The sequence below is a fragment of the Varroa jacobsoni genome, unplaced genomic scaffold (assembly GCF_002532875.2).
Source record: "Varroa jacobsoni isolate VJ856 unplaced genomic scaffold, vjacob_1.0 scaffold_1400, whole genome shotgun sequence".
Lineage (NCBI taxonomy): Eukaryota > Metazoa > Arthropoda > Arachnida > Mesostigmata > Varroidae > Varroa > Varroa jacobsoni.
In genome coordinates this window covers 365912-381885 of record NW_019214302.1, presented here as the reverse complement: position 1 = coordinate 381885, position 15974 = coordinate 365912, and the positions used below count along the sequence as shown (strand labels likewise).

The 15974-nt window shown below is 45.6% G+C and overlaps 1 protein-coding gene and 1 long non-coding RNA gene across 2 annotated transcripts in view; one reads left to right on the top strand and one right to left on the bottom strand.

Annotated features, from left to right (window-relative positions):
* The window catches only part of dlp (glypican dally-like), a 109126-nt gene that overhangs the window by 78516 nt on the left and 14636 nt on the right, over positions 1-15974 (bottom strand). The window lies entirely within an intron of this gene.
* The window catches only part of LOC111269608 (uncharacterized), a 35265-nt gene continuing 20363 nt past the window's right edge, over positions 1073-15974 (top strand). Inside the window, exons 1-2 of the long non-coding RNA XR_002685854.2 lie at positions 1073-1316; positions 13364-13634. This is a non-coding gene — a long non-coding RNA (uncharacterized LOC111269608). The remainder of the gene's footprint in view (positions 1317-13363; positions 13635-15974) is intronic.

Sequence of the window (15974 nt, the reverse complement as noted above, 5' to 3'; positions counted from 1 at the left end):
GTAATTCAATAGTATACGTATGTCAGCATAACACCATCTATACTATTTTCGAGACACTACAGATCAGATAAACTGGCCTTGGCCGATGGCCTGCTCCAGTCCAAAGGGAAACACTAATCTAAAAATACCATGATTGTGTAATAAAATGCCACCGTGACATTTAACGTTCATAGTGTTCCACATAAATAAAACTCACATATATGTATTGGTTTTGTCATTCGCTATATATGCATTGTTCTTGGAATAACAAGCATTAGAGGATGGGGGGACCTGCTAAGCTGTCGAGTCCATCGGCATCAACCACCTTTGCTAGCGTTCATCAACATCATCATTTTGACCGACTTCGTAGCTATCATCACACGGGATAAATGTAACTATTGTGCAGATAGTTATTTCGTTTTATGCTGCTTTATAAATCTGTGTAGTCGCTGGCACTTAGCTTCTGTTTTGTGTCAAGCGTCCATATAAGACAGCCACAGGTATACTTGTCCCCGTTACTTTTAGTGTACCAAACCTATGTACGCGTGCATATACGCAGGTCCAGTAGAAAGCTACAGTTGATGTCCTATTGAGACAGCTAATGCTTCTCTTACAAATAGCAGGAACGATATGTACGAACAGAAGCGATCCGTTCACTATACGTGTGAATCAATTGAACAAACAGACATATTATATTTCAGAAAAAAACTAAATATTAGGGAGTTACATTTAGCTGACCCCACAGCTAGTCATCTCCAGGTCGCCCAGCAAACGTCACAAGTTCACCGGATAGGCTAATGCGTAACGCTACTGACCAGCACGGAACAATACAGACTATATAGAAACAAGGCGTGCCCAAATATCCGACTGTTCCTGTTAGGCGTGGCCTCCGGATAGAGTCTGGCCCGGGGCACATCAGACGAAGTCGCTGTATTCTACTGACGTCACACCGTCTGAGGGTCCCCATAGCGTAAGTTCGGCCTTCACCTATTCAATCAGTACATGCGATTCAACTCTGCTTCCTAGTAGCGGTAGTAGTGTGTCCGTCTATAATCGACGGTGCCTCTGATTTCAGTCGTAGTCAGCTCCCGCAGGACCAGGACGGCGGTTGACTCGGTCTTGTTCTGCCGTTATGAGGGTTATGATCGCTATTTCTAACGCAACTACATGCCCCCGCATCGGTTAGCCCGGTGGGTATACGATACGTACCACATCCGATGAGTTGTTTACTTCGAGGCCTTCTGGAAAATTCATCTGTTGCTTACCGCGGCGCGCGGTCCAGGCGACACGCCAGATTGAGAAGTTGTAGTTCCGGAAGGATATAGTTGTCGACTTCGGTAAGCCAGTTCACCCTCTTGAAGCGTAACTAAATCTTTGCTATACAGTGAACAGTGTCGTGGTGGCGTTTCTGTAACTTGCAGCCTTACCAATATAATCACGTTTTGTCCCTATTTAGATACAGTTATTGCTCAAATCACAAAGTCCTTTCTGGAAAAGGTTTTCTACCGAAGCTAGCTTCAGCTATCCGATAGATTCTTATCACCAAGATATCTTGCGTCAACGAAGATGGACAATGGTAAACTTAGAAGCAAATGTATATATACACGCATATGTGAGCGTCTGTAAGTCAACGAACGTAACACGAGGTGATAAAGAGTTTGACCCGGACACAGGCCTGCACAGAGAAAGGAAAACGGTCTAAACAGAAATCAAGCGTCGCACGTTCTATATATTATTGTATTTCATAACCCGTTAACATCACCTGATAAAACCGAGGCGGTTGCTGTTGTAATTACCTGTTGACGCGTTGTTTCTGTCCCCCAACAGAAAGGGTCTGTATGACGTTCCCTCTTTTTCTTAAAGCGTATCCATAAGTCAGATTTTCTCCCTCCTTCAACGTCATTTCCGAACATTTTCTTTATCTCGAATGAAATCCACTAAAATCGGAATTTTCCGCGCATCGGAGTCAAGCAAGGCAAGCTGCGACTAGCACAACAACGCATGGCATAGCGACCACAGTTAAGTAGGAGTTGCCCCAGTCAGTGGCACACAGCCCCATCATCGCTCGTTTACCCTTACTGAGATGCTACGGAATGCAAAGAGCGAGGAAGAGTCGTTGATGGCGTCAGCCGTCGTTTTCAAGCACCGACCGGCGAAAACAGATCAAGATAGGCTAATAAGAAGAAGAAGTCGAAATCGTGGACCTTCGTTCTTTTTTTACCGCCACATCGCACCACATGCCTGCTCCGTCGGCACTTGATTGTCGGTCGGTGCGTCGTTTAAGCAGGATTCAACAACACTAACGGCAGCGCGTTTCGTCGAGATTTCGACTTGGGTCTGCTGGCGGCGGCAACGGCGATGCTAGAAATAATAAGCCCGATGGAACAAAATCAAGGAACGAATCAAGAGGAACACAGACATACGCACAACGGCCATAGACCACCATGACAACGGCGACAATAACAACAACTGTGAGGACAATGAAGGGAAACAAGCGAATCCAGCGGGAACGGCATGGTTCCCAAAGAGATATTTCTTCTTTCTGCTACATTTCCGTTGGCCACCGCTGGCATAATTTCAACTGGCCTGCTGCTCGTTCTTATTCCGCTGTTCTGATCTCCTGAGAAAAATACGTCACGTCGAAAGGTAGGTAGATAGCATCTTGCGACGGGAGATCAATGATAGCATTGCTATTGCAGCCGCGCGACAGCTAGCGCCAACAGGTTCTTCGCAGATCCTAAGGAAATATCTATACGTGCGAATGTAAGAAACCTAGACTCGACGAACATACCATGAACGTGGGTAGGGTAGATATCTATGAATGGATGGATCTACGGGAGGCCAGTTGAGGTCTGTCCAGCAATGGCAAAAAGGACATTTGCAAATCAAGACCAACTATGTGTAGAAAGTGTACGATGTATCTCGTACCATATACTCGTACTCCTGCATAAGTAGACAAAATGCTATTCGTTTGGCAAATAACATAATTATAGTGTATGTTCGAAGAGCATATTATGCGCTTATCTCATACTTTCTACTTTATATCATAAAAATGAAAAAAAGGCTTATTTCACACTTATTAAACAGTGCTAAATAACTTTTCAATCTAGAATACCCTATAAACGTTAGGCAGGCGTTATTTGACGCTTCGCGCCACGTTCATTTCAAAAACATCCGCCGACTGCAGCAATCGACACCGAAACAAAAAAAAGCCAAACAAACCAGATATATATGGCTTTCTATCCTCCCTTATCGCCGTAATTATAAGAAACACAAAAAAAGCTACTCGAATCCCGTCGTAGATAAAGGACGCGTGAAAATCGTTCTAAGTCTCGGTTACAGAAAATAAACTCCGATTCGACAAATCGGCCCCCGTCAGCGCAACAGTACCGAAACCCGTATTCCGCAAGTGAATAGAGAAGAGGGGCACGATATGAAAACACGAGAAGATCAAACTTAGAGCCAAGAAAAACCAGTGACTGAATATAAAAAAAGAGAAATATATATATATATATATATATATATATATATAGAAAAAGAAAGCGATCAACCACTACAATAGAAGTGGATCATCAGTTTCGAACCAGCCGTACCGATTCCCACTTTGCATAGCTGTCTCCCGTCTGTTGGTGTGGTAATATATCAACGGTTTTGAGGTTTTATTATGTAGAAACATGAAAAAGGTCATAGACATCGGACAGATGACAAACCGCCAGGCAACTCTGGGGTTCGATATGTCGTTTCGGCGGCCATGGCAGCCCCCCTTTTACTGACTTTGCCACGGCGACTGCTGTTGCTGTCAGCGTCGTTATTATTGAAGACCTGACACGGTCCGTTTTTCGGTATTTGGTTTCTCTTTACGCTTTAAGAGATAACACGATGACGAAATCGGCATGCAAGGGACTGCATATGATGGGGGCTACGCTGGCAAGCGGAATCGAGCACACACAACGAGGCAAGCATAGATGTGTAAACAGGCCGAGCTGGTAGGCCAGCAGGACAAGCAACACGCAATCAGCGGTGAAACAAAGAACACTGATTCGCACTGCGTGGAACCGTTCTCACTAATCAAACATGAAAATCAGCTGATGAATAGGTTGTAGTTAACTATCCGGTCAACGTGTGTGGCACTGCGGCATAAAGCTGAACAAATGGTGGTTTACCTAGGTAAAATACGTTTGTGGAAAGATTTATTTTATTTGGATAAAAGTTTCGTTTCGGGATGTTGTTTGAATCCTGTTTACTTAATGTGCGCTAGATTTATCAATGAAAGGGCCAAGCCATAAAAAATCCAGCAGGATTAAAATCACTATTAATTTTTAGCGGCGTCCACGAAATCGGCCGTCTGTTTGGCCGGCTGTTTGACATTTACGGAGCAGGCCATAAATTTGGTTGGTATGTGCGTGGCCGGTTTATTTATATGGCAAACGTCAAACTGCGCTGAATGAGGTAAGTTAGACTGCGTTGCTGCGGTACTTTACCTATAAGTGTGTTGGCAGAAAAGTTTGTTGGAAGCCACATCCGCACAACGGCCTAGGCTTGACCTGGCATGTAGGACGACCTTGTTCAATCCTCTTAAAACTGGTCGAGTTTTAACTACTGTTAATTGTTTCAATCATTCAACTTCTACATTTGATATTTGCACTGTTCGCTGCGCATACACATGTTGTAACTATCTAGACACACTTTGTTCCGATTTGGCCAATATTGCTTTGTTCTTTCATCAGATCGTTCTAGGGTCGCTCAGGGCTAATCATATCTTTCTACCAATGGTCGATGTGGCGATACTCCTATCTCGGCTTTAATACGAGCAAGCAGTCCAGCTTTGAAATCGTACTTCTAGGTAACCGTCGTTTGGTGCATCACTGTCCTCTCCGCTGCCTTACTGACGGGCGATTAAGCCCGCCAAGAGTTGTTCTCGGCTATCTTCGAACTACAGTAGCGGCGATGTCACCGTCGGCGTCACCAGAAAAGCGTTGAGGAGCGGGAACGGCCTTGCAAAAAACCTATGGATTGTCTAGTTCATGATCGGTTCGAGCAGGCGGTGTTTCGCCTTTTTAATCTCCCGGCTTTTGCTTGAAGTCTCAGAGTAGAAGAGAGAGTCCGGCCGTATTGCTGTCGGCAACGACCAATGCTACAGCTGTGTCATCAAAAAGAAACCAGCCGAACGACCATTTTGATGGTCCATTCCGTCACCATGTTTGCCGACCTGAATCGGGCTCAGGACGCGGTACAGAGCAGAAGATACAAGGTTAATGTTGCATAGGGCGGCTAGCACCAAAATAGATCTCCGAGCCTGCGTAGCAGTAGGGCTACAATTTGCACCCCAGTTGCCCCCTTCTTCCACTCCTACTTCCAACCTAGCCTGACTTACCGATAGGTCGGATCTTGAAGATATCATCAATTCGCTAGTGCATCAATATTGGCAGGCGGCAACTGGGCTGCATTTTTGTTCGTCATTTGGTGACTGGGAATTCTGCTCGCTCAAGATCAACATCATGGCAGCCGTAGAATGAGAATAGATAGCGCTAGCATACATCTATAAATATGTAAATACATAGAATTAAAGTGCGATGTTCTCAAGGTGTAGCAGCTTGAAATATAAGTCGAAGATTCTGCATATAACCGAAGACAGCTACGTAAATGATATGAATGGAAGCACAATAAAATGAGGCCCACTTATTTACGACTAAAATTTCCGCAACTGTGTTATCATGTAATGGGCTGGGTGCCGATAGCTGGCACCCTCCGGTCATTATCTCATTGAACTTGCAAAAGGCAGATTAGTTTGTCAGAGGAGACATTTTCTTGATCGATCTAAGGGATTTTAGGAGGCCAATCACAGAAATTATTTTGGTATAGGAAGTCTTTGGCCAATAAGGCCAGGCGAAATTCCGGTATTGCAAATTAGGCGTTATAAAAAGCAGCATGTCACCATGTGATTTAGCTTGTCACTGGGAAATTGCAGTGATAATTATTACCAACTCAATAGTAGCCATATTTAGTTAGATGCTGACACCCTAGATTGGATTCAGGAAAACAAAATGTCACCTCTCAAGAAACTTTATAACCAACTAAATAACGTTCAACATCTTCATCATTCATAATAAGCAGGCTGAAATAGAACATAAAAACAACAATATTTCCGTTACTTCATCCCGAACTCCCTTTAATGCGATAGAGCCAAGCTGTAGCACCTCAGAATTCACGCACATGTACTTACTCGGTCACTCAGAGCCTTGGCGGTACACCGAAACAGCCAGTAGTTCTTCGTCCTCTGTCAAGTTTTTCATTTAGGATAGAGACGCCATGCTTTTCGGCCTATTGCTAAGAATACTACACATGTGGATGCTCTACTTTATTATGCAGTGTCGGCTCGCAAATTTCCAGACTCTGGAACAAACTGAAAAGGTTTTTACTTCTACTGCCGATACGGTACCACTTAAGGTTTGGGGCTGTGAAGTTCACCCCTCACTCTCGCACCAGCAAGTTTCTGTCACTAGGGTCGAAGGAACTGCCTGCGAGCGATTAAAGCAGGCAACTCACACTATTGTTTTCTACCCATTACTTTTCTCCTGTTCCGCTCTTCTACACATTTCCCTGTTACACTCTAAAACACCACCGGACGAAGCTAAGGCTAACAAATACAGATAGTCCTTCGACTGTTTTTATTTCTGCCACTGTTCGGCCAAGCACTTTTTGTCGCAGCTTTCAAAGGCCATAGTAGCTACCGCGATTAACGCACCCTCTTTCAAGCCTAATTGACACAGCCCAGTACTGCAAACGAAACAATCATAAAGAATCATTGAGAACAAGCAGGAGCTACGAAACAAAATCAGTGTTGTTAGTGTTTAGCTATATACTGGTAATCAGGCAGCTAGACTGTAAACCAGGCGACTTAGGACGCAAGGTTAAAGCTCGGAGCAAAAGCTTGACAAGAATCTGCTGTCCCCAAGTTCAACTCGGTCGTACCAGGCAACTAGCTCAACTTCATGCAACGTAAATAGCAAGCCACGACTTCGTCCTGGCTTAGAAGTCCCCCTACTGCCTTCACCATCGTTGCCCCCCAATTCACCAGTTTGCCCCTGAACGCCGAACAGCTCCCTCCTCAGCTCTTCCCTGACAGAGAAAAATGCGGGTAGCAGAGGTCGTATCGGTCATATGTAAACCAGTAATGGCAGAGCTGAAAGCTTGCGTTCTTTTTCGGGACGATAGCGTCCAAAGGATCCAATAATATTTCCCTAAACCCCCCTTCTACCTCTCTCAGCTGGCTTTGCTCGCCCTCACACTCGGTTCCGCGGTAAACTGGCCACTTCCTCTTTTGGAGGCTTTGCTTCAGTGTTCGCAACACACAGCAGTGGCGTTCCCGTTCTTCAGCCGTACTTCAACGACTAGCCCAGCGCTAAGAGATATTTCACGCCACAAGCAGCTGCTACGCGTCTGCCTGCTACAGCATGAGCTAGCAGCACGTAATAAACGTTTGCGTTGGCGGGAGCAAACCCGACAGCAGCCGCTACCATCATTCCACTTAGTTTCAACTGGGCGATATGTGGGTACGCTTAGCTTGGCTGTCTTGACTAGAGCAGAGCTGATTGCTCACATCTTGGGCGGGTCCATACTCCGAAGTCAAACGGCCTGACGAAGTGAGTGCGAAGAAGAAAGAGTGAAAAAGGAGACCGGTTTCATTCAGGCTCCGTCACTGTCAGCTGAAGCCTGAACTTGTGCCTGTGTCTACAGTAAGAGCGACGACGCTGCTGCTAGGCTCTCCATCTCGTTACTGTTTTCCCTCAAACGATAGATTCGGCAGCTAATCGTATACGATGCGTCACATACGTCTACATATGTGATGCATGCGAGCTTCTCCTTGTAGACGCATCGAACAGGCTGAAAAACAGAGGGAGAGAGAGAGAGAGATAGAATAGCACAGCATATAAAGTAATAGCCGAAGAGAGAAGATGTCGGGCGTTGCCTGGCCTTCTTTCAGCTACAGCAGAAACAGTATCCGGCGCAAAACGAAAAACAGACTTTCACGGTAGACTATTCAGTTCCAACTAGTCATTTTGACCGCCAACCTATACAAGTAGCGGTAGTGCTAGTAGAATGTAAATTGGGCTGAAGTGCTATGGGTGACAGAAAAGTGGTTTGATGATAGCCACGATAGCAATTAGCAACGAAGAAATAAGACGACGGTCGGCTGCCCGACGCCTTCGAGGCCCGAACTTCTCGGTAACGGCAGTTAATTGGTTGTGTCGACATCGTTAGACATTAGCGAATCACCGGATGATTTCAAACTGGGTTCGACCTTCCGGCTAGCAAATCATTTACTTTTTGATAATGGTGTGAAAACGTCTGAACCTCTGCAATGCACATCTATACGTAACGAAGAAAGTTACACATTCAAACCTTTGTCCTGTATCATTTCCTAGCAGACCATTGATTTCTAAATTTACGAATTTAAATAAGAACCATTTTTCCGTTTATATAAAGTCAAATAACTTTATCTATTTTGTCCACATTGAATACTTTATTAGTTCCTCTCGTTTTCTATCGTCCTGCATCGTTGTACAAACGCCGATTTTCATGTTCCGTAACGGAGACTCAAAAGATTCGAACCGTTCCCTTCACGACCGCTGCAGCCTTCACCCGAGCCAAAAGATCAATTCGGATCGTCGGCTTCGGCATGCTTCCTCCTGACGCCTTGAGACGAAGTGTCGGAGGTCCAAAGCAATAGTAACTGGGTGCCGCTCACCGACTAACACGTCTTCGTCCATCAGTTCTTCGCACTTAAATCCTCCCCTCCGTAGTCAAGTCTATGAAGTGTGCCAACCAGCGATAGCGGTAACGACTGCTGACTGCCGAATAAGTCTCTGGCATCACTCAGTTAGCCGACCGCTATCGCCAATCCACTATGAGACTCGATGGCAAGCTGTATGCCGAATCGTGCGCCATGTCGGAACGGTTTGCCGTTTCTGTCTATTAGTATAATACAATCAAAAAGGACAAAATAACAGGAGGGTAGCACCCCACAGACGCGTTAGAGCCGTTCGAAGATGCTAAGGTATTTTGAGAAGGGTGCATCGAAAAAATACAAAGAGGTACGCCGCAGTGCATAGGTTTAAGTATGTAGGCTATGATGTCTATAGAGTCAACGGTGCGTCAGTCGTATGGTGCTTCGCAGGTATAACGTTGATAGCGTTGAACTGGGTAACGATGGGGCTAGCGTAAGACGCGATTCTATCGAGAATCCACTGATGATCTAACTAGTGTTCGTAGTGGCGACACCATTGGCAACTTGGGCCCTATATAGAAAAGCACAGATGTACGACGTTAATATATGTACGCATAGCAAACCGTATTCAACAAGTGCTTTGTACTTTTGGACCTATTGCGCAGGCCGCAGTCACCCAGATGGGTATCTCGATCATATCGAGCACCCCAACCCACTGCTTTGTTGCTTATCTGTGGCGGCAAGACACCAATTATAGTGTCGTTACAGACCATTACGTAACAGAGCAGACATCCACAGCGAGCAAAAGCGGGCTTTTCAAAAAGAAGCCACATATACTCTACACCATGGAGAATATCAATCATATTGCAGAAGTGACCTCGCTTCTCTTAATCGTGTTATCGTTGTGGTGGTGTCATAACAGAGAATTGTTGGCGTTTCTATCCTGATAACCTGTCATTCATAATCGCTTGTCGGTGTCGAGGTTTCCGGGAGTGCGATGACTGAACTGTTGAGGCGGATCCGCGCAGACTGGCGGACGAAAGCCATTTCAGCCACCGAAAAACCAATTTTACGAGGAAAACGGTATGCACCGTACTTTCCCATACATTGTATGTAGACAGAAAGCTGTATTACCTTAGCTCAGTCGTAATAGCAACTGGGTCAGTCGTAGTACTGTTGGCAACTGCCGCAATCCTGTTGGTCAGTTCCACCGGGTGGAGGTCACCCTCACTTCTGTATGTCTACATATAAACGTAACTGAATGCAGAGTGTAGACGATAAGGATGCCTAACAACAGGCAGAAGAACGTGATCAGAGACACAGCGAATAGCGGGGGCCTCGTCGTTGCACGCAATGCGTACCTATGGCTGTAGAAGTGGATGGAAGACGAGTTAACGGTTAAATGTTATGAGGCTAACACATAAGTGTACATATAAACAGCTTAACGAAATGATGCTTCAGCCAGTAATATGGCTGCGTACCGCCAATCAATAGAATAATAAATGCGCTTAAATGTCCTTCTAAGCACAAAATAGTAGTACCTAAATTGGCGGTCCACAATACAAACTACCGTGATTTAGTTAAGTGCATTCATAGAACAATAGGTTAAAGAAAGGAAGAAAGACAGGGGGAGAGAGAGAGAGAGAGAGAGAGAGAGATGTGATGACTCAAGTAACAGCTAATAGTTTTCGCGATTACATTGGTGTGCCATCCATCTGCTGTATCTGCTCGATGCCTACAACAACTGGCGATGATAAAGACAACAATTGTCGCATTGAGATTCATGGGCGTTAGTTAACTACGAACCGAGTTACACTGGAGGCCTTCATCGCGAGTGTGTTCGCGTTGTGTCCTTATGTCGTCCCCAATGTCCTTTCAAGGCCATCTGAGGATCTAGATGGCCAATGCTTTCCTTCGCTGCGTTAAGTGAACCGGACATGCTCGCACTGGGTTCAGCAGGCCAAGCCAGTGAAGGGACCCAGCAAAGAAGTACACAGCGTTACTGAGATAAGCCAATGGAGACATTGCTTTTACGAGAATACGCATTGCAAAAATACCGCGAACAAGAAATAAGCTTCCCGATCAACCTAAGAAATAAATGGGATTGTAGGGATAACCGAATATATGCCGCTGCTGACGCTAGTGTTGTTGGCAGTTGCCAGCAACAATCGCCACGGTGGTGGAATTTATACCAGTGTAGTTAGACTGAGTGGAAAAAAGCATGATTCATCTTCGACTACGATGGGACCGAAGCTGTGCTCGCCTAGCAGGGAAAAAGAAAGAGATAGTAAACGAACGAAGGAATCGAAGTAAGGCAAGAGAACGAGAACACCGAGTAGGAAAGAAGTGAGCATGAGCGCTTACTAGGCCTTGCAGGAACCCAGCGGCGAATCTAGCCGGCAGTGTGCAGATTCAATCCACACGACCATAGCTACCAATAAATGGTGGCAGAGAGAAAAACTTGCACGAAGCGCCACGCTTCAAGTGTGCTGGCTCCATCGGTAAGTACAGTTAGACTAAATATATGTACAAGTACTTCGCTGTCCTACCCCTGCACTGAGCAGAGTCTCTGTTATCCCTCCTTCTACCATTCAACCCTGCCCTTTCATCCAGCACCGTTCCACTATGCAACTGTACTATGCATTGTGTGTGGTGCACGATAGCAGCGGCGTGTCACAAAAACGCAGCGTGTCATTGGACACTGGGAAGTAACTGAACAGGATGGCGGGAGATCTATTAGTCGCTAGGCTACCGCTAAACGAAATAGGGACGCAGGCTATTTGGGAAAATGGAATCACATGGGGATTTCACAGACTTTGGTAAACACTTTGGAAGGTAGTAACCGTAGGTTCTTGCTGGTAGCTCTCCCAAGGCTATTTGCCTCTGCCAGACAAACTAATGCTCTTATATGGGGGTGTTCTCCCAACTTGCAGAACTCAGACATTGCCCACAGCCAACAGCGACGCCACCGCCGACATTGAGAGTCCAAAGCGTGCTCTTACAGCTCAATCTATCTGCCCGCGCACGCCTATCAACAATGAGAAGTGCTTGTTTGCAACTGTATCTATGATAGTGGCTATTGACGTACAACTTCCATACGCTTGAATCTCTGGCAAGGACCAGCACAAAAGGAAGAAGATCAAAGTTTTTCCTCGTTTTGCTTGGACAGACGACGCCTGTCTGAGCGCTACATGGCTGTTTGTGATACTGAAATAAAGTGGTGATATCTAAATACAAGGCACGTTCTCGCTCAACTTGAATATACACATTGTAGCAAACGACATTTTGCCGATGTTCCCTGTCGCCTGGTCCTTCCACGTCTTAAGCTCCCGTTACGCTATTCCGCCTCATCTACATAGACACATACTCGTACACACAAACACGCTTTAGTCCAACTACGCTTACTCAGCCGTTGTAGCCTTCAAATTTATGGAACTATATAGGAGCTACACTGCCTAAGAATCTATTGGCGTTGCAGCAGAGATTGCTGTAGGTGGCAAAATATAGCAGTCGTATCACGGTCTAGTATATATTAAAGCTTAGCCCGGCGCGCACCGCGTGAGGCTGCAGTCTTACGCCGTACAGGCGATGCTCCTACCATACCTCCATTCTCGTGGGCCCCTAGTGATTTCTCATTATGTAGACATTATATAAACCTTTTTGTGCCTGGGAATAAATCAAGCTGATCAGTAACTCAGAAAGCGGGAAGGGATGCCCTCGATAAGCATGCTACAGAAGATAGCGCCATCACGCTCGTGCACACACACACGCGTGTACACAGACAATTTGCTAACCCAGACAACATTCAGCCGGTATCGTTTTAGCCGGAGTACTAACGATAAACAACTGTATAGGTTTCGCCATTGTGCAAACTGGTTATTCGGATGAGCTCATGCTCATGCGCGTAAAACTCAACTACGTATTGCGTCGTCATTGCGACTTCCCCTGACGCACTACGGCTCAGTTCTAACCAATTCCGAGGGCGTACCGAACCTACTGTAAGGAGTATCGGTGATCACTCTAATTAGGTGGATCATGGTCGCAACAGCAGCAGGGGTGGCATCAATAAGCTTCACAAAAGTGATTACATGATTGTTCTTTGCACCTTCAATAGCTGGAGATCTTCCAAGTAGCGGATGAAGCACTGTTTCTGTCCTTCGCTAACACATGTATCCTTCTATTTTTTTTTTTAGTAGATGGTTGCAACAGCCACTGAGGAAGCAGCGGGTCACGCAAGCTACTTGCAAACATAGAATAGCTGAGTAATTGTAAACACACCCATCCACTAAACAATCTTGCAACGGTCGACCGATATTAGTTGGTTGCTGTTTCACTTCTTCTTAAATAGTCCTCACAGACAGTCAGAACGATAGCAGTTTCGATACATACATATATGCATCCATGTTGTGAGACTTTGTGGCTTACAAGCAGCGGTAATGGCGGTGACCGCGCCGACGCATGGCGTAGTCACCGCCATGGTGAACTATTGTTGCAGAAAGTTTGTGCAATTACTCGGTCGGCCACGAGGAGTCGCATGCCAAGAAACTGCCGGCTAAAGGACTAGTTGTCCCTAACAGCGACCACCGTGGCGCCAAAACCTAACCCTCCTTTAACCCCTTTCATTGTAATTCACTCCGGCGGGGCTTCTTTTTTCAGCGACCTTCACAGAAATCAGCCGAGGGCACGTTGAAAGGCGTCTACGAGTCGGGCTTAGCCGTAGCTCTATAGCTAGAGTTGATTGGCGCATTGCCAAAAGGACGACAGCTGCGGCTGTAGTGACCTCGGCAGAATGGGGATTTCGTAACCGTTCAACAGTCAGCGACACAGAACGATACAACCAGGAGACTATCATTGGTAGAGGATGTCGACCAGTTGCCATTGGTTCGTAGTGCCAGTCAGCGAAAAGGATACTCCTAGGCCGCAGGATGTAAGTGAGCAAGCAAACGATATACTTTAAAATAGGTAAATAATTCTATTCTCCCGGTGATCCTAAAACATTTTCAGCGAGCTTTAATCGTTCTTTGTGTAAAATGCTGCAACGCTGATGCAGTTTGCCACAATCGTAAAATTGGAAGAAAATCTTTTTTTAAGTGTCGAACTTATAAAGTGGGTAGTGTATTTGAATGATGTTGATATTGGTGTTTCTGGTATTGCTAACGTAAGCTTCATCCGCTAGTCAAAATAAGCCAGATTATAATCCTTTTTCCCTTATAGCTATTTTTTTTTTCATTTATGATACTTGTCTTTCAATTTCGAAAACGCTTCCTCCTAGCAAAAACCTTGAAAAGCAGACTTGTTTGTTTGGGATGGACCAAGCACAGTCGAACGAGAGACGCGCGTCGCGCTGTTTTTATTACCGCCCTTCTATTGGTTGCAACGTCTACAAAAACGTATCAAGCATGCAAAGCTATCGCTATACAGACGGTAAAAGAAATGAATCAAATAACAACTGTATTTGGTAGATGGGAATCTATATATATCAGCAATATAGATCAACTGTACATCATTTCTGATTAGGAATTAGTTTCAACGATGATTGAAAGATGTCTTATGCTCTACCGTTTTTTTTGACAACCAAGGGCGACTGCAAAAATTAAACATCGTAAAGTTCATATAAAAATTTACTAATTTATTTTAAAAGTGAGCATCCTTTTGATAGCGCCGAAAGTGATAATTCATCTTTGCCGTACTTCTTCTGAATTAATTAACTTGTTATCCTTTGCATCTTCACCTGAATCGTGACGATCCGACTACCGGATCTTGCAATGTCACATGATTAACTAGCAGTAACGATTAACAGTTAGTCTTCTACGAGAGGTAATTGTTAAAGCGTTTGTGCCATCTCCCGCCCAGGGTTCGACCCGGAACCCCTTCGGCCAAGGGTGACATTGTCGACCACTGGACGACTGCGGCGATCAATGTATGACAACAATTGAGTTGCGCTTGTTCAATGTGAACCGACTACCGGCTGCTGTCTGCTTTTTACCAATGCAGTAGCCCCTGGCGGTTGGGTCACTTTGTTAGTACGCAGGACAGACGACCGCTCCCCACGGGATACCCTATCGTACTTACGAGCGCATGTTATTATGCCCCCAGTATCAGTTACCCCAAAGACCTTTGCTCGGTTCTCCGATCCCCACGTTGGGATCCATGCAAACACTCGGCGTACAGACAGTCATTAGTGGCAGACGGAGGTGATCGTTGCGCGCAATCATCTGACCTAAATGTGTTAGTGGGCGCGGCTCTAAGTGCTTTAAACGTCAGAAAAGAACGTACGATGCTACCGTTACCTCCTACTACGGACGGTCCGTTTAGCTGTAGAACCGCGGCGGCTGCTGCTGCTGCAGCTACCGTAGTGCCTTATTTTTGCCCTGGAACGGCAAGAGCCACGATGTCCAGAGATGCCCTTCTATCGCGTGGCTAGTTGGGTGCTTACCTAATTGCTGCGGCCAAGCCAGTGAAACCAGTACTCGCGCATGAATCTTGCTGAAGGAGTCTACGGTATCAACATCTCTTGCGCAGGCGTCAAGGTATTCATTTAACTCGTTTGAGCTCATCATTTTCGGCTTCCCCAGCATCTTACGTGAGTCTGCTATTCTATGTATACCGTATGTCTTCTACCGCGGTCATTAAAACCGCTACCACTCTACGTAAGCACAATTACGTATGCATGTATATATCTCTGTATATAGATACGCAATGCGACGCAATTCGGCAACGTATGTAACATGGGACAAAGTAGAGAGACGCCGAAACAGTGCTTAGCTACAGATGATGCACGCAGACCAACTGGTGAGAGCTCTGGCTAAAGGGATTAACGGATGGTCTCGCGATGGGTGGTCACGGCCTATGATGGCCAGTGGAGTAGGCCAAACTGGCAAACCATCAGCTGCAATGTAAGTAGCATGGGGCGGTGAAATAGTTCTAAGAGAGCTTATCCCTAATGAGTCTGACCTGCGCAGACTGGCAGGTCAGAAACTGTTGTGTTATGTTCTGCTGCTTTTGGAAGACTAACAGCAAACCTACTCCGATTACGAACGGTATAAGCAGGTTAGTCTAGAGCCTTCGATCGCTGCGTGTGTGCATTCATACTATATAGTAAAAACATTGCAGAAGATAAATATATACAGCTACAACTGTAGGGGTGCGACGTCACGGAAGGGCCGAAGATGCGAACGCAAACCCCTGGCGAAAGGTTAGGAAAACAAGAAAACGTCGTTGCGTAATCGTCCATTCCAAATAGGAGGAAGTAAGTGACTGGCGTGAT